This window comes from Dasypus novemcinctus, chromosome 17, assembly GCF_030445035.2.
Source record: "Dasypus novemcinctus isolate mDasNov1 chromosome 17, mDasNov1.1.hap2, whole genome shotgun sequence".
NCBI classification, from domain to species: Eukaryota; Metazoa; Chordata; class Mammalia; order Cingulata; family Dasypodidae; genus Dasypus; species Dasypus novemcinctus.
In genome coordinates this window covers 73309932-73331786 of record NC_080689.1, presented here as the reverse complement: position 1 = coordinate 73331786, position 21855 = coordinate 73309932, and the positions used below count along the sequence as shown (strand labels likewise).

The 21855-nt window shown below is 38.1% G+C and overlaps 1 protein-coding gene across 12 annotated transcripts in view; it reads right to left on the bottom strand.

The window, feature by feature from the left end:
• Positions 1-21855, bottom strand: part of CTNNA2 (catenin alpha 2) — a 1156618-nt gene that overhangs the window by 805368 nt on the left and 329395 nt on the right. The window lies entirely within an intron of this gene.

The following is a 21855-nucleotide window of genomic DNA, read 5'->3' as shown; positions in this document are numbered from 1 at the left end:
ATGCCTAAAACAGGTGGATGGACTAAGCAAGGTGTTCTTTTCATACTGATGTGTGAAATTCAGCTTTTAGCATCAATAAGAATATATTTATTGACATTTTTCTAAATGTTAAGATGAACTGTCCCTGAATTTAGGCACGTTCACTCTTCCTTCCCCTGAGTACCATGATGGTTATAGACAGCTAGTTGAGATGACTGCCAGTTGAGGTACAAAGTAACTGCTCCACACAGGAAGGACGATGAAGGCCTTGACCTCATTGACACTGTATTCCTCAGTTGAGCTAATCAGACAAAGAAGAACACAGAGACACCAAAAATCTATTCTTCTAATCTGCTAAGAACCTTTCTCTAATCAAGAGAGCATTTAGAATAGAATTGAACCAATTTCACAAATGTTTATTAAGTACACATTCCTTTGAGTCCTGGATGAGGCTCTGGGCTTATGAAGGTGATGAAGAACAGCCTGCTGTCACAAAGTTCAGTCTAATGAGGAAACAGCTATGTAAACAAATAACCCTGTTACAGAGGGATTAAGTGCAATGACGCATGGCTAAGGATGTAGGCAACAGAGAGTAGGAGGTGATGTACTCACAGTGGAGCTGGGGAGAAGTTGTCAACTTCTATGGGCTTTGAAGAATGAATAGGAAATTCACCAGGATAAAGGTGAAAAGGACAGCCTAGGTGTGGGAACTTGGTGCAAGTCTCTGAAACCTGAAGCAGCTACCAAGTGCAGGCAAAGGCAGTTAAGAGGGAAGCTGTGGTGAGAGGGGCAGTGTGTGGGGAAGGGCGGGACGATGCCTAGAATACCATGTGAATATCTGGATTGTATACTTTACAAATGGTTAGCCACTCCTGAGTTTGAAGGAGGGATCTGACATTAATAGACTTTTCTTTCTAGGAGATGTCCTTGGCAACATTGCACAAAATAAATTGGAGAGGATAAGACTATGGCAGCAAAAAGTTAATAGGGTAAATGCAATTATAGTCTGAGAGAGCCATGATCAGGGAGAGGATAATTAAACAGAGAAGAAGGGGTCATTAGTGTGAGTTGGATGACAGAAGCAAGGATCTGGGGACTGAGTAGATATGGAGTCAGAGAGAGGGTGAGGTTGATGATGAATAATATCACAGTGCAATGGTTAGGTACCTATTTACCTGACAAGACTCCAGTAGTGGGAAACAAAGGAAAATGATTCCCTAGGCCAGAGGGGTGGATATCCACCGGCGGCAGAGAGGCCTGGGGGAAAGTATAATGAAGCTACACAGGGGGCATGAAAGCTTCAATAAACTCGAAGAGTAGCATTAATATGATGGATTAAATATTTTACATTTGCTTATTTAAAAACAACTCATTCGGCATTTTATTTATATAAATGATTAGCATTCCTCGTCTATGAATAAAAACCCAGCTCATTTAAAGGAAGCCAATGATATCATTGAAAATTGTTGTGCATCCTGTAATTTCTCCTAAGATACAGGAGAAATTTTTTTAAAAACAACCACCACCACCACCTCTTACCACTTTATAGGCATATCAGAATATAGCACAATTCCTTCAGTTAGCATTATAGTTATTTAAACCCTCACAGTGATATTTTTCATACTGGGGACATGTGAATGTGCAAGGAAATATAGTGTACTGATAGAATTTTAAAAGAGGTGAATATCTACAATAAGTATGTTATACTGCCGACCAGCTCAATCTTTTATGCTGGCAAAAAGTGCTTGATAAATAATAATAGCAGGTAAGAAACTTAAATATTCATTACTGTACTGCTACAAAAGTGAATTTTCAAGATGTACAGTCTTAGAGGACAAAATAAACTTTAAGTTAGAGGCTAGCAATTAGGAGATCATTTTCAACCCATGTGTCTGACCTTTGCCACCGACTTATATAAATCTGTATACCCACCCTATCTCTATGTAAGAAGTCATCTGTAAATACCTGTGTGGTGGGCAGAAGACAGTTGCCTTATTTTCACTCTGTAGCATGCACCTAAAAAGAACATTATACACGAGAACAAATCCAAGGTAATGCTGAAAGAATGATCATAGGCAAAGATACACAAATTGCTATGTGGTATTAATGGGCAAATCAGCTGCCGCTGGCATTGATCCATTGTCCAAGGGAAGGAGAAATTTACTCTGCACGCACACTTAAGGAGCTACATGGTCAATCCCAAATTCTTCAGGTTAAATTGATAAGCCGCCCAGAGGGATCTGAAAGGAATCTAGTCTCACTGCCTTCCCATCATGGAGGGGCTAGCTAATTCATTACTTGAGGAACCATGCCTAATTAAAGTGATTTTCAAGTTCAGACTTTCATAGAGCAAGTCAGCCTAAAGGCAGGTCATACAGATGCTATTTGGTCACCAGTACCACAAGAAGTCCGTGGATGACACTTAGCAGTAGCGACGTCTCAGGGGGAGCTACTGAAGCTGGGGCTCACAGCAGTGGCCCTGAAGGAGCTAAGCAGATGTTCATTTGAGAGAAAAGGCCCCCATTAGTACATGTGACTCTGCAAATGGAAAATTCTGAGATTATTCAAAGACAAAGAAAAGATTTAATTCAATTTAAATTAAAACCAAAAGCTCGACTGATCGGAAGCAGATACGAGTAATTTCTTGCCGTTGAATACTTCAAAGGAAAAGCATTCTGAAGTCAGCTTTACCTTTAATGTATCTTCTATCTCTCTAGTGCTAGGATTACTGAATTGAAACGGAAATCCGTATTACAAAATGATAAGCGAGTTTATTACCATAAAATTAGCCATTTTTCCAGGCAACTGCTTTTTGTAAAAGACTAAAATATTTAGCTGAGGAACAGCATGCAATTCGAGGAGAGGGAATGGAACAGTGAAGAAAAGATAACGGATATCTCTCTGTTTCTTTTCAGTATTCTCTAGTGTTCACTCACATTTACTGCATATATATATACATATATAGTGCTTTGGTATAAAGCCTATTAATAAGTATTGTAAGTGCTTAACATATATTATCCAAGGTTTAAAAGAATGAATCTTTAAAGTCACAATGCCTTGGTTCAGATCCTGATTCTCCCCCAACCATGCCTAAAAATGTGGGCTTAGCAAATATCGAACCATTGCTTTTCAATCCCCTCAACCATAAAATGGAGGTGAAAATAATTATAACCACCTTACAGACTGCATTCCTTGTGTCCACAGTCATTTAGAAGCAAGAAAACATCTATACATGTTTATTATTGTTTTAAGGCAGAATATTCCAAAAATAAACAAAAGAAAACAAAAAACCTAAATGATGCTTAGCTTTCCAATGGTTGCCCATTCTGGTTCCTATGTAACCCCACAGGCATTTGGCAGGATGCAAAATCGTGCATAAGCTAGAGGTTCTATCAACTCAAAAGTATACGTATGCAGAGAGAAGAGAGGGATAGCACGTGGAGGAGGACAAAGCCTCAGGGATGGCAAGGTCACCTGGGAAGCAGATAGTAAACCTAAATGGCATGGATGGTATGTGAGTAATTCTTTAAAGGGTGGGCCTGGAGGCAAGTAAAAAACTCTTAAATACATGATAAATCAACTACTGGAAGACTTGGAGAAGCAAAGGACAAATTATAGTGATAAGCTGGGTTCAGAGTGAAGGAAAAGAGAAATCAGAAATGTTGATGGTCTTAGATGCTAAAGAGGGCCTAGCTTGTGTTTTCTTTTCACCCTTTCAGCAATGGCAGGCACTCTGAGTATGCCCCATTGAATCAAATAATGGAGAATGGAATTAAAGTGACAATGAGAATTAAGAAAACTGCAAGCCAGAGAGGGAATGCAAACACCCAGTGTAAGACAAGATTAAGACATATGAAGCTACAAGTAGGCAGAGTTCAAGGAACCTACCAGGAAAGTGGATGTGGCTCAACTGATAGAGCGTCCACCTACCATATGGAGGGTCCAGGGTTCTGTACCCAGGGCTTCCTGACCTGTGTGGTGAGCTGGCCCATGCACAGTGCTGCTGTGCACAAGGAGTGACGTGCCATGCAGGGGCGTCCCAAAGTAGGGGAATCCCACGCACAAGGAATGCACTCCACAAGGAGAGCCGCCCCACGTGAAAAAAGCACAGCCAGCCCAGAAGTGGCACCACTCACATGGAGAGCTGATGCAGCAAAACGATGCAACAATAAAGAGACACTGGTTCCCACTGCCACCTGACAATACAAGCGGACACAGAAGAACACACAGCAAATAGACACAGAGAGCAGACAATGGGGGGAAGGGGAGAGAAATAAATAAAATAAATCTTAAAAAAAAAGGTATCTACCATACTTTGGGGGCAATTTGCCCTTTCAACATTTTATTATAAAATAAAGCTATGTTCCTTCTGGGAGTCAAAAAATACAATTAAAAGAAACAAGAATAGCATCCACAGTCTATAGTTCATTAACCAGAAGCAATCACCAGGGAAAATTTGATGAGCTGTCTTCTAGAAACTTCTCTAAGCTATGTTTTTAATCATCAGCAGTTATCTTATAAAATATCTATAGCTACGTTCTCCTTTTTTAAATTATATAAATTCTCCTTAGTCTAATTTTATAAACTATCTGATATTTATTTATTAAGCTTCTTGATATTTTTCTCCCTGTTAATTCCTAGAGAAGCCAAGGGGAAAAAAAAGAGCAGAAAGTCCCAATTCTCTTCAGTACAGTTTTTCACTTTCCATGATAATCTGTGCCTGCCTCAGAAGTTTTTTCACACCTATATTCCTTGAGGTCTGAATCTTAAAGTGTCCTGAGAAATGGATCCCGTAGAGTAATGCAGAAAATGGAATGTATTTTTAGAGACGTGAACAAGAGTAGTAAAATTTAATACACGACTGAAGTTTCTCAAAGTTTGGGTCAGTTCTGGGCTGCCCAAACTGCATTCTCATTGAGCTTCACACATATCCAGTGTAGGAGTAAACATAATTAACAGAATTTTAAAGAGGTAATTTAGTAGAGAGGATACATCCTCTAAGTGCCTAATTATTTTGATAATTTTTGTAAAGTTTTTGAGGCAATGTAATCCTTAAAAACCAATCACAGCTCTGGTTAGTTAATTTTCAAAGCATGGTGGGAAAATATTTATCCTCATCAACCAAAAAGGAAACTAAAACATTAAAATGCATGGCCAAGGTCTTGAAGACTGGAGAAGGCATAAGGTTACCAGAGGGCATCTTGACACATTAATGCCATGTGCTTGGATCCTTTGTTGGAAAACATTGGTGAGTGTTCCTTTCAACAGAACTATCCAGAATTGGATGATACACAGGACAGGATGAGACAAACAGGAGTCAATTCATCTGAGGACCTCTGAACTAACTGTATAACAGACCCTGACAAATATCCTCTTCTGGGATGGTTCCAGAAGCAAGTGTGCCGCAAGATTCCTTCCACTTGAGGTTCTACTGGTTTATGTCTATTTGGACTTCATATTTTAACCTGTGGATTTCTTTTCCTTAGTAAGAACAGTTCTAGTTTATTTAGGACTCACGATGTACCAGGTTCTGTTTGAAGAACTTTACCTGTGTTAACTCACTTATTGTTCAAGAGAACCCAATGAAGTAAATGCACTCATTTGTTACCATTTATACTTGAGGAAACTAAAGAGAGAAAGATAAGAGTAAGAGTCCTTGCCTAAAGCTAGGCAACTGGTAAGTCAGCCCAAAAAACCACTCTGCTCCAGGGTTTATGCTCTTAACAGAGCTTTACACATATCTTTATTTTTTTTTTCCTAATTGTTCCTTTTTTTTTTTTTAATTACATTAAAAAAATATGAGGTCCCATTCAACCCCACCGCCCCCACCCCCCACTCCCCCCACAGCAACACTCTCTCCCATCATCGTGAGACATCCATTGCACCTGGTAAGTACATCTCTGAGTATCGCTGCACCCCATAGTCAATGGTCCACATCATAGCCCACACTCTCTCATGTTCCATCCAGTGGGCCCTGGGGGGATCTACAGTGTCCCGTGATTGTCCGTGAAGCAGCACCCAGGACAACTCCACGTCCCGAAAACGCCTCCACATCTCATCTCTTCCTCCCATTCCCCAAACCCAGCAGCCACCATGGCTACCCTTCCCACACCCATTCCACATTTTCTCTGTGGACATTGGATTGGTTGTGTCCATTGCACATCTATGTCAAGTGGGGGCTTAGATTCCACATGGATACTGGATGCACTCCTCCTGCTTTCAGTTATAGATGCTCTAGGCTCCATGGTGTGGTGGTTGACCTTCTTCAACTCCATGTTAGCTGAGTGGGGTAAGTCCAATAAATCAAAGTGTAGGAGCTGAAGTCTGTTGAGGCTCTGGGCCTGGGTGTCATATTATCAGTCCAGAGATTCAAATCCCCTAAATATATCTTAAACCCCAGCACCAACTACAATTCCAATAAAGTAGCATGCAAGTCTTGTGAAAAGAGATCCCCTCTGAGTCCAATTCCATCACGCAGAAACACCAGCTCCAAAGAAGGGCCATCTGCCATGGCAGTGAACCCCATCTGCCATGACCATAGAACCCGTGGGTCTCTTTATCCCTCAAAAGAACCAATACCTGGGGTTGTATCTACTTTATCTGTCTCTTAGACTCTGCTCAGTTGTGCCTAAGGGCATTCCTTCTGACAACCTCCAGACTCTTTTTTAGAGACGCAAAGCCTTATAATCTCATTTCTCCTTTCCATTTCCCCCTTCCATTCGGTCAAACAATATTTTGAAGTCATGTTATTATATGTAGACAGGGATATTCTGCTGATCCGTATTGAACCTTAATTCAAGGTCATATCTTTATTTTAACATCTGCTTCCTGTATTGAAACTATTTATTTGCATATCTCTTCCTGGGTCAAGAGGAGGGGGTGAAGATATATGAAAAATTTTTTTTGTCTAGTGGAATGGTAAAAGGAAGGAAGAGGAAGCACAGAAAGAAAGAAGGGAGAGAGGGATGAAAGAACTAAACAAGGGCATTTCGCCAATTATTCACAAGCTCTACCATTCCTATTATCTCCTATCAGAGCTGATTTATGCCTATAAACATTTGCGTCTTTGCCCCTCTTCCATGGCTCTAAGCTTTGTAAAAGTAGGAACCATAACTGTAGCCTACTAATACCTTTTTCCTAACACCTAGCATATATCTGATAAGGTATTGTTTTCATCCAGCAAAACCATATTGAATTGATACTGAAGCTGGGAGAATGTGCAAAAGAATCTTCAAACACAATGATGTTCAACAACAGACATAAAATGTACAGACTGTAAAAGTCTAATCCAGAGGTGAGCCAGCCATTTCAGAATTGACTGTAATTGAACATAGGCTAAAAGTATTTATGGGTGGAGTGACATAAAGCATGTTGTCTGATTTTTATAGCAATTCATGAAACAGTTGTGTCTTAAATTACACAATAAAGCAATCCTGTTAAAAAAAATTGAAATATATTCTTTTTTTTTTTTAAGTTGTTCTTGTGAATTCAGAAAGTGACAAGGAATCTACAACATTTGAAGAAAGAACATACTGGTAAGTCCAGCTCTCCTTTGTTTGCCCTCATAACTATTTGCTATTAAGAGAGATAAAGTCTTAATATTTTGGGTGGAAATAATCTAGAACTTGAGAGGGCAATGCAAGTAAATCACTCCAGGGTGGTTATGACTCAAACCCATGACTACAGGAAAGGTTGACAATCAGAATTTCCCCTAGGCTCACAAATGATGAAGCCCTGTATTTTCTAAAGTCAAGTCTGTATTAAAATAAACTACCTAAACCATGGCTAAAAGATGGCCAAGATAACAGTGTAAGATGCTCTAGGGTAATGTTCCCCCACAGAAATCTTTGAACAACAAAACAATAACTGACAGAGCAATTTTCCTCACAATTCAGGGAAATGGATAAACAGTTTCAGGACTTGGAGACTGCCAAATGAAGAAAATGCAACTTTAAAATATAGCATGGAAAGCTGCTGGTCCCTTTGTGGCCCCTCCCTGGAATGGTGTAGAGTCAGACTGTGCTATGGTTGTGGGTCCCTAGCCTTGTTCTAGAGGGAGAAAAGGAACCCCTGTGCACATTCCATAGTGCCTTCATATAGACATCAGTTCTTCATAAAAACACTTGGAAAACAGAAATAGAGGGAAATTTCCCCAAAAGGATAAAGGGCATGTATGTAAAACACACAATTTATATCACACACAATAACGTAAGACTGAAATCATTCCCTCTAGGATCTGGAGCAAGACAATGATATCCACTGTCACCATTGTTATTCAACATCATACTGGAAGTTTTAGCCCACGCATGAGGGCAAGAAAAAGAAATAAAATTCATCTGAATTAGAGAGCAAAAAAAGAAAACTTTCCCTAAATGCAGATGACATGACCCTATACATAGAAAATCCTGAAAAATTCACACAAAAATGAATAGTGCTATTAAACAAGTAGAGCAAATTGTTGAGGTACAAGATCAAGAAGCAAAAATAATGAACAAGTTGAAGTGAAAATCCAGGAAAAAAAATACACTTTCAATAGTAAGTAGAGGAATCCAGTATCTAGGAATAAATTTAACTAAGGACTTAAAAGACATGTAAATCGAAAACTACAAAACATTGCTAAAGGAAATCAAAGGAGCTAAATAAACAAAAGAATATCCCATGTTCATTGATTAGAAGAGTGAATATTGTTAAAATATCAATTCTACCCAATATGATTTATGGATTCAACATAATCCCAAATAAAATTCTAGCAGCCTACTTTGCAGAAACTGAAAAGTTAATCAGCAAGTTAAGGGGTCTCAAACAACGAAAATGATTTGGAAAAAGAGGAACAACGTAAAACAATGCAGCCACTTTTGGAACAGTGTAGTGGTTCCTGAGAAAGTTAAGTATAGAATTACCCTATGATCCAGCAATCTCTCTTCTAGGTATGTACCCAAAAAATTGAAAACAGGGACTCAAAAAGATATTTGCACATCAGTCTTCATGGTGTCATAATTCACAATTGTCAACAGATGGAAGCAGCCCAAGTGTCCATGAACAGAGGGACAGATAAACAAATTGTAGTATACACATACAATGGAATATCATTCAGCCTTAAAAGGAATGAAGTCCTGATACATGCAATAAATGCATAAACCATGAAGATACCATGTTGAGCAAAATAAGCCAGACACTAAAGGACAAATATCATATGAGCTCACTGATATGAAATAATTAGAATAAATTCATAGAGTCAGAAATTAGAATACTGGTTACCAGGGGATAAGATGGAGGTAGGGAATGGGAAGTTAATGCTTCATTGGTACAGAGTTTCTGGTTGGGGTGATGGAAAAGTTTTGGTAATGGGTGGTGGTGACAGAAGCACAACAATGTGAAAATAATTCAATGCACTGAATCATATATTTAAATGTGATTAAATGGGGAGATTTTAGGCTGTATATATTAATATTAGAATAAAGATTAATAAAAAATACAGCACTGTATAACAATGAATCCTAGTGTAACTATGGACTTAACATAATACAATTGTACTAATATTCTTTCATCAGTTGTAACAAAGGTACCACATTAATGCAAAGTATTAATAATAGAGAAAAGTGAGTGTGTGAGGGAGATATATGGGAAATCTTATCTTCTGCATTTTTTTTCTATTAAACTATAACTCTCGAATAAATTTAAATTTAAGAAATTAAAAAATATAAGCTACTTATTGTACACATTCATTTCCAGCAGTGAATTAGCACGATTAGGTCTTTTGGTTATGAAAAGGCAAGATAACGAGATCAATCTTTGACCTAAATATGTGGATGCAGAAGAAATTCACACCTGCTTATATTAAAAACAAACAACAACAACAACAAAAACTTATCATACAAACCACATCAAAATGTTTCACAACAGTGTGCTGTGTTGGTGAAGGGTTGTTGTATGGGAATTCTACACATGTACATGAATGTTTTGTAATTTCTCAACTTCTGTAGGAAAAATATATTAAAAAAATATAATAGGAAAAAAAAAAACACTTCAAAGTTATAAAAACTAGAATGCTGCATGTTCCTTTGCACAAAGGTAGTGTTCTCCATGGGTTCTTTCTCATTCTTTTTCTTCCTAGGAACTTGCTAAGAAAATAAGAAATCAGGTGCAAAATGATGAAGGCTTATGGGGCCCCTGTCTCTGAAGTGACTTTAAGACTGGAGAATTTCTGGTCTGGATGGGACTCCAGAGGCAGCATCAATGCCTCAGCCTCATTTTACAGACACAGATGCCCAAGGAGAGAGCTACCTCGTCAGGTGGTGTCAAGGTCCCTGGCCACAGTGCTTGTGTCTGTGAAACCAAAAAAACACTATACAACACCATAAAATCAATGCTTCCTCACCTAATAAGACCTCACAATATCCACAGCCCTGCTTCAGTGGCTCAAACAGCTCTGAAAACAAACATGTGCTCTCATTTGGTCCAGTCCAGTGTTCTCTACCAATGTAGGGAACCGAGTCTGCTCCAATACAATTCCCTGCCCCTCATCGAGATATGTTCTGTATGCAGAAGTACGACAAATGTCAGTTCCTGATGATTAAGTGTATTGAATGTTATGAGCGATTAAACATCGTTACAGACAGTAATGCACCACCTTGCAGAAGGCACAGATCATTAAGCTTATGGATTTTAATTATTTCAGCTGTAGCCTTTTCCTCGGCTAGGAGAAAGAGAATATGTAGGGTAATTTTATGTTGTTGTGGCCAGGCAGATTATCAAGCTGCAATATGACATGTTTCACAAATGAGACCTCTGCAAGGAGGTCTGTTAAATGTAGCAACAGCTATATTCCATAAAATTGTGATTTTCGTCTTGGGCTCTACTGCAATGGAAGACCATAAACCTGGAAACATAAAGCAGTGATGTGCTAAGCTTAAGGGGAAAATGGAGTATAAAGGATCGATATTGAACCCAATTTCACCTAATATTTTTATAAAATAAAGAGAAAAGAAACCGATGACATATACATTTTATTGTGTGTCAAATGCATTACTGAGATAAATGTATCACATCAAAATTTAAAAAGAAAGCCTATCGTAAGTTAGTTTATAAAGCAAATAAGCGCCCAATAAATATAGACTTTTGGTATAAATCCAAAATTTCAATAATCCTGTATTTGAAAGTTAAGACATTATATAAAAAGCATACTGCTGATTTGTAAGTCAATAAATGTTTCTACTGATCAGTATCTCTATTCTCCTACAACCATGACCACAAATCAAAACCCACTGAAATTTCAGTAGCCTTATACAGCACTCGGTAGTTGCAATGTGACTTTAAAGACTTTATGATATGATGAGGAAAGGACCAAGCAATGCCATAACTGGAAGCTACCCTGGACGGCAGAGAGAAACCGGGCATCAAAAGGGTCAGCATCTAATTCTGAATAAGAGGCAAACACATCTCAACATGAAATGAAGAAGACACCCTGTTTTCCTCATACTGAGGACCTGTACAGGGAAGTGCAGAGTAAAGGGACAGGGACAGACTGAATGTTCTAATGCCAGATTTTAAGGATCCCTTGGAGGATGTCATCTAGCCCAACTCTCAAGAGATGCATAATCCAAGTGGGTCCTCTAGGACAGAAAATCCTCTACCTTCTGAGGAAACCCGTTCCTCAGGAGTTCTCATCATTAGAAGAGCTTTCTTCCACTACATTGTCTTGGGTAGACCATTCTGAAGTATGAATCAAAATTGAATCCTCCCTAGAATAGGGGAGATCTTGAAAGAAATTTTTTAAGATGGTGTTTACAGAGAGGAGTAATGTCAAAACTGACCATTCTTAGTCATTCCCCCAAGAACTAATGCTATGTTTGGACTCTGAAAAGGACAACTAGTACAAAAAAAGCAAGAAAAACTCTCCTCAACTTTTCAAATGTTAACTACCTATTGACTAGACATTCAGGTGAGATAACACTACTTTCATATCAACTTTTTTAAAAGAAAACTTTGTTGTAGTATATCATACATACATGCATGTACATAAACAATCTAAGTGTCTAGTAAAAGTTGTGAACTTACAAAAGAAACATGCATATCACCATACAGGGCTCCCATACATCACCCCACATTCAATCTTGCATTACTGTGAAACATTTATTACAAACTATGAACTAACTTAGCCATATCTTACACTTGATGGACGTTTCCCCCAGCCCACCTCATTATTAACACTCTATATTAGTGTTTTATCAACTTTTAAGCATTTAATTAAATTAGTGGAAGAATAAAGGTGTTGCCAAAATGCTTTTCTTTGGGGGGGGGGGGCAGAATCTGTTTTCTAGCATGTTGCAAAAAATTGATGAGAAAATCACCTGTGGCTCAATTTATTTCAAGATCTAAATTACTACATACATTTAAAGGACATAGAACAAAAGCTCATTGATGGAGCCCAATTCCTCAATTTCTGAGGGGAGAGGACAAGTATAAAGAAACTTAAATGGTTTGCTCAAGGTCACGCAGCTGACTGGTGGTTGGGTTGAGAACAGAAGCTAGGTCTCTTGACTCTGAGTACAGTATTTGTTGCATTTTACCACTATACTAAATTTCTTTGGAGACCTTCTCTTGTTTAAATGATTTCGCAAATTCACAAGTGAATGGCCCCACATCCATAGAATTTAAGCTTTTTAAAATTTTGGTTTTGATGCCTTGATCCTGCATTATAGCAAATATATTTTTAAGTTTCTATGGTATCCAAAAATTGTCATTAGGAAAATTAAATAATAGTTGCATCACTGATGTCACATTAACTAAAATACAGAAGCAAAGAAAGCAAATGAAGAGTATTAGAAACATTATATAATTTGCACCTTATAGACTACAGCTAAATAAACAACCTTTGCTATTGCTACACAGTAAAATAACATCTCGAACTAACTTTTTCTAAAGTAGACTCTGACTAAACAAAACACAGTAACAATTCTCCTAATGAGAAAAGTTGATTAAGGAGAGAAAATTCTACTTCACATTTCAAAATTAGAAACAAAATAAATAAATGTTCCAAATGACTGGTATCTTGAACATGATAAACAGTGCTGTAAAATCACAGCTCAATTAAGTTACATTTTTCAATGAAACAGGAAGAAAGCTGATTTTTCCCCCTACTGGTATGAGGGTGAATGAAACAATAAAGATCAGATTCTAGGATTTAAAGGGCATACTGTGGGAGAGGAGTTGGTTCAAGCCATTGGGTGCCTTCCTCCTACACGGGAGGTCCCGGGTTCGGTTAGCAATGCCTCCTAAAACGAAGACGAGTGCACAATGAACAGACACAGCGAGCAGACAGTGAGTGCCAACAAAGGGGGAGGGGGAGAAATAAATAAACGTACACATAAAAAAAAATAAAACGGCATAGTGTTTGCTTTCATTTCTGACCTGTCATTAATCTTCCACTCACCACAGATACTGGCCGTTTCTTAAATGCAATTAAAACCACTAGTTCTTTTTGCTGTTCTGGCAGGAGGTACCCAGGTCTCCACTATTCAGTATCCTTCCAATTGTGAAGACTTCATAAAAAGAGGTACCATATCTAAATCAACATCAGTATATCGACTGTAATAAAACAGAGCTAATAAAAAATATCTGTGCAGTGGGAGGATTTAGCAATAAATAATGAGCCCAGATGATTTAAGGTAATCCAAAGCCCTAAATCCAAGAAGGCCAACTGCCAAAATGTGCTATCCCCGGCTTTCTTAACTTTTTTGATTAACAGCTCGACACTGGTCATGATACCTCTCAGACAGCCTTCTCTTCTTCCACATCAACGGTTTATTTTTTAAAATAAGTGAAATAAAGTTAAAATAACATCAATCTTGAAAGAGAAAACAGTGCCCCAACAGAGTGACACAGAGCCTTGAGGTGAGAAAAACTGGGGGCTTAGGGGTCGGGGAGGAACAGTCCTGGTTACATTGCCTGAGTGTGCAGGGCTGATTGTATGAGCCTCTCTACAAATGTGGGTTCCTGTGCAAAGTGAACAAAATTTTGTATGTCATTTCATCCATCCTTTTATTCATTCAATAAGCATTTCTGGAGTATTTGCCATGTGGCAGGTACTTACTAGGTCCTAGTAAGATGAAGTCAGGATTCCTGACCTCTACTTACTTCCAATCTGGTGGTTCTGAAAGACTCAACCAACAAGGATGTGTTCGTTATGAAAAGGTAGAACATCCATAGAGAAATGTTCACCAAGTAGAACTCGGTGAACTCAGAAAATCAAGAAAGAAGCAGCAGCTGTATATAAGGGGCTGAAAATCACAGTTATGTAGCCATAACAGTAGGTTAGAATCCCCTCAAAGTACTCACGCATATTGAGTTTAAGGTTTCCTTTCTTTCTCTTTCCACAGGTTGCTTTTAGCCATGACTCAGAGAGGCTGGAGGCCAGCCACACACTCCTCCCTGTTCCTGTCCAACTCTACCAGTCCCTGCTGGTTGCTAAAGGACAAGGAGTATAGATGAGAATGTCCCAGGGAAATGCATTCCTCATCAATGATTAATTCTTTGGTGCATACTGGGCAAGTCTGACTCATTAGTGAGACTTCAGGGCCTCTCTAACCTCTTGACTTCAGGCAGGCTTCCGGGGTTCTAGAATTCTATCCCCTGGGTCACATTTGATTTTCTATTAAGATTTCCAAAGGCAAGAGACACTTCTTATCATATGAGTTGCAAGAAATTGGATAGAAGAGAGAGGAGAAAAGAATACAGATCACAAAAGGCCGTGAATTTCTTTTTTCTCCTTTCCCTTAAATGTGATCAGTTATCTCAGTTGACCTAAGGCAGAGGATCTAAAATGTCAGGAAACATAGGTCCAAATAATAGTTTTTAAAGTATGATAGTTAAATTTTTAAATAATATGGTCAATCTTTTTTCTTCAAACACCCTTTCTTATGAAATACATTAAAATTCAAAGTGGGGATATAATTTTTAAACTAAAAAAGGTACAATAGATACATTATTTTGCCTATATCACCAAACAGTTTGGACACTCTCTTAAATGTTATCAACAATGGACTTATTCTCAAATTTTCTTGCCAATCTCAGTGTCTTTCTGCCTCTTGCAGGCTGCCCCCAAGGAAAGCGAGTCCCATTCTGTGATTCTTACTGTTTAATTCTTTTGAAGTAGAAGTGGGAAATTAGTGATAAATGATTTGAAGGTTGCACTGTGAGCATTTGCCAGTGAACATAGCTGTCTAGTCCCTTGGTAAACATATTTCTCACTACAAATTAATAAACTAGCATCAGGAGCATAATTTGACTTTCCATGTAGGTCAGCCTACAGGGAACGAGTATTCTGGTCAGGTTTTAATATTATACTCAGTAAGACAGCATAATAAAGATTAATAGCTTAACATGAATTTTTAAAGCAAATGCACATTATCATAAAATTCTTAAGTCACCTGCACAGGCTGGAGATAGAGTGACCAGGCAGCAATGGCCCTGGGGCACGGCTGAGGAGTGTGTGATGGTAGCAGGTAAGGCAACTGTTTTTGAACAATGTGTGAGGGGGGGCAGGAGTTCACTTTCATCTCCTATTTTGACCAGGAAGTGGCTCTTCTCATCAAATGGAGTTTAAAGGAGAGAGGAGGGAAGACGATGCACATGCCAACAAATGTGCAGATACAAAGGACTTACACTTTAAAGATGCAGAACTGAAGCATTACAGACCCATAACTGGGCTTAAAAAGCAGAACTTTAAGTCAGCCCCAGTTGGTAATTAGGGCCATGAAGTAAAATACAACATCCAGGGGACAGTGACAGCCTAGACATAGAGAGGGAGATCGGGTCCAGGCCCACCCAAAGGCCACCACCATGGGCACAGCGGGCTAGGGAGGTTAGAAAGGTGGAAAAAGAGGTCAACTAGGAGTCCATCATGCATCCCTTGCAGGATACCCTTACATAGGGTTTATATAACAGTGGATAGTAAATTATATGTAATTCTCACAACCGAGCGTGGGTTCGGTAATTTTCCATATAGTAGACATCTTCACATTATCCTAGCTAAAGAACCCTTTCAGGTGTAAATGCATGAGCATACAAACACAGTCCCATGAACTGTCCACCCACTCCATGCTATTTAAAATACTCCAGAGTTAAAGGTTTGGCACGAAGAGCTGGCAAAACAAGGAAATGGCACCATTTATAGAATTTAGCCTTAAAGCTTCTTTTGCCTGGGTGTATTACAGAATATAATTACATTTGAGAATCCCCAAACCTAATATTTTCAATAATCAACAGATGCAGTTAGGGAATATTGCCCAAAGAGGCAGCATTGCAAAAATCTATTTTGCCCTATTCTGCGTGGATCTACACATTACCAAATATTACTTCCTAACTTCCAGTTACCTTTGACACTTCTCCCTCTTCCCCAGACTCTAAGAATAGATGACTAAATGTCAAGAATCCCTTCTCATTCTGCATACTACGATGCAAAACACACCAGCAGCTCCCATTTATAAAGTACTCATTACAGTCCAAGCACACTGCTAAGCATTGCACATACATGACCTCACAATGAGATGGGCAACGTTAGATCCATTTCAAAGATGGGAAAATTGTGAGAGCTTAGAAAGGTTCCTTAATTTGTCCAAGGCCACATAGCTCGTCATTTGAATCTAAGGCCTGAAATTTGAATCTAAGTTTTCTGAACTCAAAATCCTGTGAGCATAACCACCATGATGTAAGCCAGTTCACTGGTAGGAAAACACAGAACACAGAGGATTGATGATGACAATGGCATTGATGATGATGACAGTAGAGTAATAACAGCCAACCCTGACAGAGCGCTTACTTTTTATCAGATTATATTCTAAGTACAACTTTTACTAATTTAATCTTCACAAAAGTCCAATGAGTTAGGTATTATCCCCATTTCACAGATGAAGAAACAGAGACACAAAAAGGTAATTAATTTGCTACTAACAAAACAAAAAATTAGTAATGGAACCACAATTTTAACCTAGAAAGTCTTTCAACAGAGATTGGACTTTCAACCACATCTAGGATAATGTAACCATTTACATGCTGTGGTGGTTTAAAATTATTCTATGAATCCCCCAAAAAAGAAAGATTATGTTTGCAGGCTTGTCCACTGTGAGTATGAGACCATTTCTCAACTGGACTACCTCAGTGAGGCGTGACTCAGGTGGAATCTTCCCCCTCTTGGTGGGTCTGATAAAAAATGAGGACACATGGGAAAAGAGAGTTCTGCCATTTTTGATCCTGCCATGTGAGAGAAAGAAGAGGTACAAGCAGCTTAGGCCCTGGAGAGAGAGAAGCCATTTGCCTAATAGCTTGTAGCTGAAATTGAGAAAAAAGCAGAGCAGCCAAGCCTGAGAGAAGAGGCCTGGTAAGAGACAAGCCCTATGCCTGGTTGTCCTCAGTTGAGCTCCGGGAGAAAGCACAGCCCCGAGAAGAAGGCAGAGACCAGGCAGAGCTCTCCCATCATCTTGCTTCAACACATGGCAACTGACTTGGTAAGAAGGCACATCTTATGGTGCCTGGAGCTGGACTTTTCACAGCCTTGGAAATGTAAGCTTTTACTCCAAATAAATACCTTTTATAAAAGTCAACACATTCTGGTACTTTGCATGGGCAGCCCTTTGTTTAACCAAAACACATGCCAAGCAAAACATTAAAAACCACAGGGGAACAGATGTGGTTCAAGCAGTTGAGTGCCTGCTTCCCACATGGGAGGTCCCAGGTTTGGTTCCCAGTACTTCTAAAGGCAAACAAACAAACAAACAAACAAACAAAAACCAAACAATAATCAAGCAAGCAAAATAGGCAACTCAGGAGAGCCAATGTAGCTCAGTGATTGAATGCCAGCTTCCCACATATGAGATCCCAGGTTCAATCCCTGGCCCTTGTACCTTAAAACAAAACAAAACAAACAAAACCCAATAAAAATGCATTATTGACACCAATTGGTAATTGTAATGTTTAAAATTATTTTGTGGGTACATTTTTGAAAAATAATGGCTTAAATAAAATACAGGCATTAAAGTGTGATGTTCCCATGAACTATAATTTTAAGAAACTAGGTCACTATTGAAGGAACTAAAATTATGAGGGATATATAAAATAGAAATATAAGGGAAGAAGTTTCTTATATCTTATTGTAAAATCAGACAAATAAGCACACATACTGGTCTTGTTCATATATGTCCAATTAACAACATTGTGATTATCATGTTGTGATCAAACGCAATTCAATCTTATCCATAATTAGAGACAACTTTAAAACCTTCTTTAACCTGAAGTTAGACAACAGTCTAAGAGCAAGCCAAAAAATATGACTTATTTTAGTCTATAGTGTGTAATGCTTTGTGTTATGAAGCCCTAGTCAAAGTTACTCCAGTAAGACTGGGGAAAGATTTAAAAGATTGCTTCTTTTTCATACAAAGGTCACATATTGTTCTTCAACCAAAGTAACCATACCTTCAGTAGAATGATGAATCAATAATCACCTTCAGAGCTTAGCCTGTTTTGTGTCTACTAGGCACACATATTCCCAATAATTATAGACTAAAAGAGCAGATGGAATGATCCCATACTCTATCATATGATGGATTTGAGTTACTAATTTTAAAATCCCATCCCTCTAACGATTACAGATATAGCAATTCTAACTATTTATTGGTTATCATCTATTAGCTTTTTTTCAATTAGAAGTCAAGGCACCTCTGAAACTTGGTGTTTTTTTTTTTAACCTTTATCATTAGGAAACTAAAAATAATAGTAAAATGCTAAGAGTATTTAGTATTCTTCTGTCAAAACAGTAGGTAACAAAAATTATCAATAGGAAAACTTCTTACAATTATTATTTTGTCTCTGACAACATACCAGTGAAGACCTTGAGCAGAGCTACTTGGAATTAAATACCAGTTTTAACATTTTGTACTTATATGACCTTGTGAAGTTACTTAACCTTTCTAAGCCTCACCAGTACAATGAATTAAAATAGTACCTTTTTCATAGGTTTATTTTAAAGGATAAATAAAAGAATGTGAGATGCTGAATGGCATGAAATAAATTTCTAAAAAACCTGGAAATGCATATAAACCACAGCAGATATCCTTATAATTGTAAAGGAAATCCCTGAGCCCCCAAAAAAGAAAATACAAAGAAAGAAAGAAATCTTGGAATCAGAATGTCAAGCTGGTTCTGAAGTATTGGTAACTTTAGGGTTATATCCCATCTCAATAACTTAAAAGCTAGAGTTTTAATGGCAACACAGGAGACAGGAGACTGTCTTTACCCTTGCCATAAGTCAAATTGTGATCTTGCCTACTCAAAATAAAATTTAGATACTTAAAATATCATATCCTTAGTGAGAACATTAACTAGAAAAAATTTACCTCCAGCCAAGAGAAAGGTAAAGAAACTTATCAGTCTTAGCCCAGAAAAATATTTACATTTATGATAGATTATAACCATAAATTGTCTTCACATTAATTATAGAGCATTAATTTAAACTATCTGCATATTCTAGGAAAGCCAGAACAGAGAAATTAAAAAATAAAAAAAAAGTCTGAGACTGGTGGTCTTTGGGATTCCTGGAAGAAGCAAAATCAAATACTTCCTGGAAGGATACATAGGACTGTCTCAGATAAAGCTTAATTTTTAAAAGTTTAGGAAATAGTTCAAAACTATAAAACATGCAGTGCATGCACCTAGTGTAAGAATTAATGATCCAAAGGGAAGTGGACTTGGCCCAGTGGTTAGGGCGTCCATCTACCACATGGGAGGTCCATGATTCAAACCCGGGGCCTCCTTGACCCATGTGGAGCTGGCCCATGCGCAGTGCTGATAGGCGCAAGGAGTGCCCTGACACACAGGGGTGTCTCCCGCGTAGGGGAGCCCCACGCGCAAGGAGTGCACCCCGTAAGAAGAGCTGCCCAGTGCGAAAGAAAGTGCAGCCTTCCCAAGAATGGCGCCGCACACTCAGAGAGCTGACACAACAAGATGAAGCAACAAAAAGAGACACAGATTTCCGTGCTGCTGACAACAACCGAAGCGGACAAAGAAGCACATGCAGCAAAATGGATACAGAGAACAGACAACTGGGGCAGGCAGGCAGGCGGGGAGGAGAAATAAATAAATCTTTAAAAAAAAAAAAAAGAATTAATGATCCAAAAATTTCAGATAATGGAACTATAGGGTACAAAATAATATCTTACTCTATTAATATTTTTATATTATTTTAAATATTTATAAAGTATATATCAATGTTTATATAAATATAAAATAATATATTGATATTTTAATAAATGTTCATAAAAATAGAAGAGGTATTTGAATACATGAACCAAGGACAAGATGCTATAAGCTTAACAGAATAACATTAAAAATAGCAAGTTAAATCTCAATGGAAGGAAAAACAGATTAGCCACAAATTAGAAGAGAAATAGTGACGAAGAAAACAAAGGTGAAGAAATTTACTGATAAATGGAGCAGAAGAGTCAGAGAAATTGAAAATAAACAAAAAGACAGAGAACACACACAGAAATTTTCTAATGTAACTCTAATCAGAATTGCAAAGAAGAAGATAAATAGAACAAACAAGTGGCAGTATTGGTGAAATAAAGGCTAACAATAGTCCACACTTGAATGAAACATGAATACTCTGATTCAGGAAGTCCAACACAAAGCAACCGAGATTAAAAAAAAGAAATCTACAATTTATTTTTATTTACTGCATTCATGTCATATGAAAACTCTAGAATCCCAAAGTCATAGAGAAAAGATAGTCCACCTACAAAACAAAGGCATATTTTTTTCAGCATGCTTTTCAATGACAAAATAGAAACAAGAAGATATTATCATATGGCATATGTTCAACATACTAAGAAAAATAACTGTTAAAATAGAATTTTATACCTAGCCAAAATAGTATTTAAAATGAGGGCCAAATAAAGAAAGCTCCAAAAAATTATGAGACAACTTATTGGCAAAGACCATTCTATAAGAATCAGTAAAATTTATATATCAAGAAGAAAGACTGGGATTCAGAAAGCAAGGAATTCCAAAGAATAAATGAAATAATATGCATAAATAACTGAGCTCACTGCTTAGGTAGAATGTAGAAAACACTTGGTAATAAACTGTACCAAGTAGAAATTCTTGTGCCACCACTGAAGATATAGTAGCAGTTACAGTTGTAGAGTTTCTTTTTTTTTTTTTTAAAGATTTATTTATTTATTTCTCTCCCCTTCCCCCCGACCCCGGTTGTCTGTTCTCTGTGTCCATTTGCTGTGCATTCTTGTTTTTGTCCACTTCTGTTCTTGTCAGCAGCATGGGAATCTGTGTCTCTTTTTGTTGTGTCATCTTGCTGCATCAGTTCTCTGTGTGTGTGGTGCCATTCTTTCGCGCTGGGTGGCTCTCCTTATGGGGCACACTCCTTGCACGTGGGGCTCCCCCATGTGGGGGACACCCCCGCGTGGCACGGCACTCCTTGCGCGCATCAGCACTATGCATGGGCCAGCTCCACATAGGCCAAGGAGGCCCGGGGTTTGAACTGCGGACCTCCCATGTAGTAGGTGGATGCTCTAACCACTGGGCCAAGTTCGCTTCCCTGTAGAGTTTCGAATATGGATGATTAATGCTATTTTATTGATTCCGGTGTCTAACTTTCATCTTATACATAGTATCAATGATAAACTATTCTACATACCCATGATTTCAACATTCTACCCTGGGTTCCATCTAAATAGAGTTTCCTTTAAAATATTACTAACTCTATCTTACCAGTATTTCAAATAATTACATAGTCCTCTACATTTCCAGATCCACTATACTGACCAAAATTCTTACCATGTCACCCAAGACCTTACAAGAGGGCTGAAT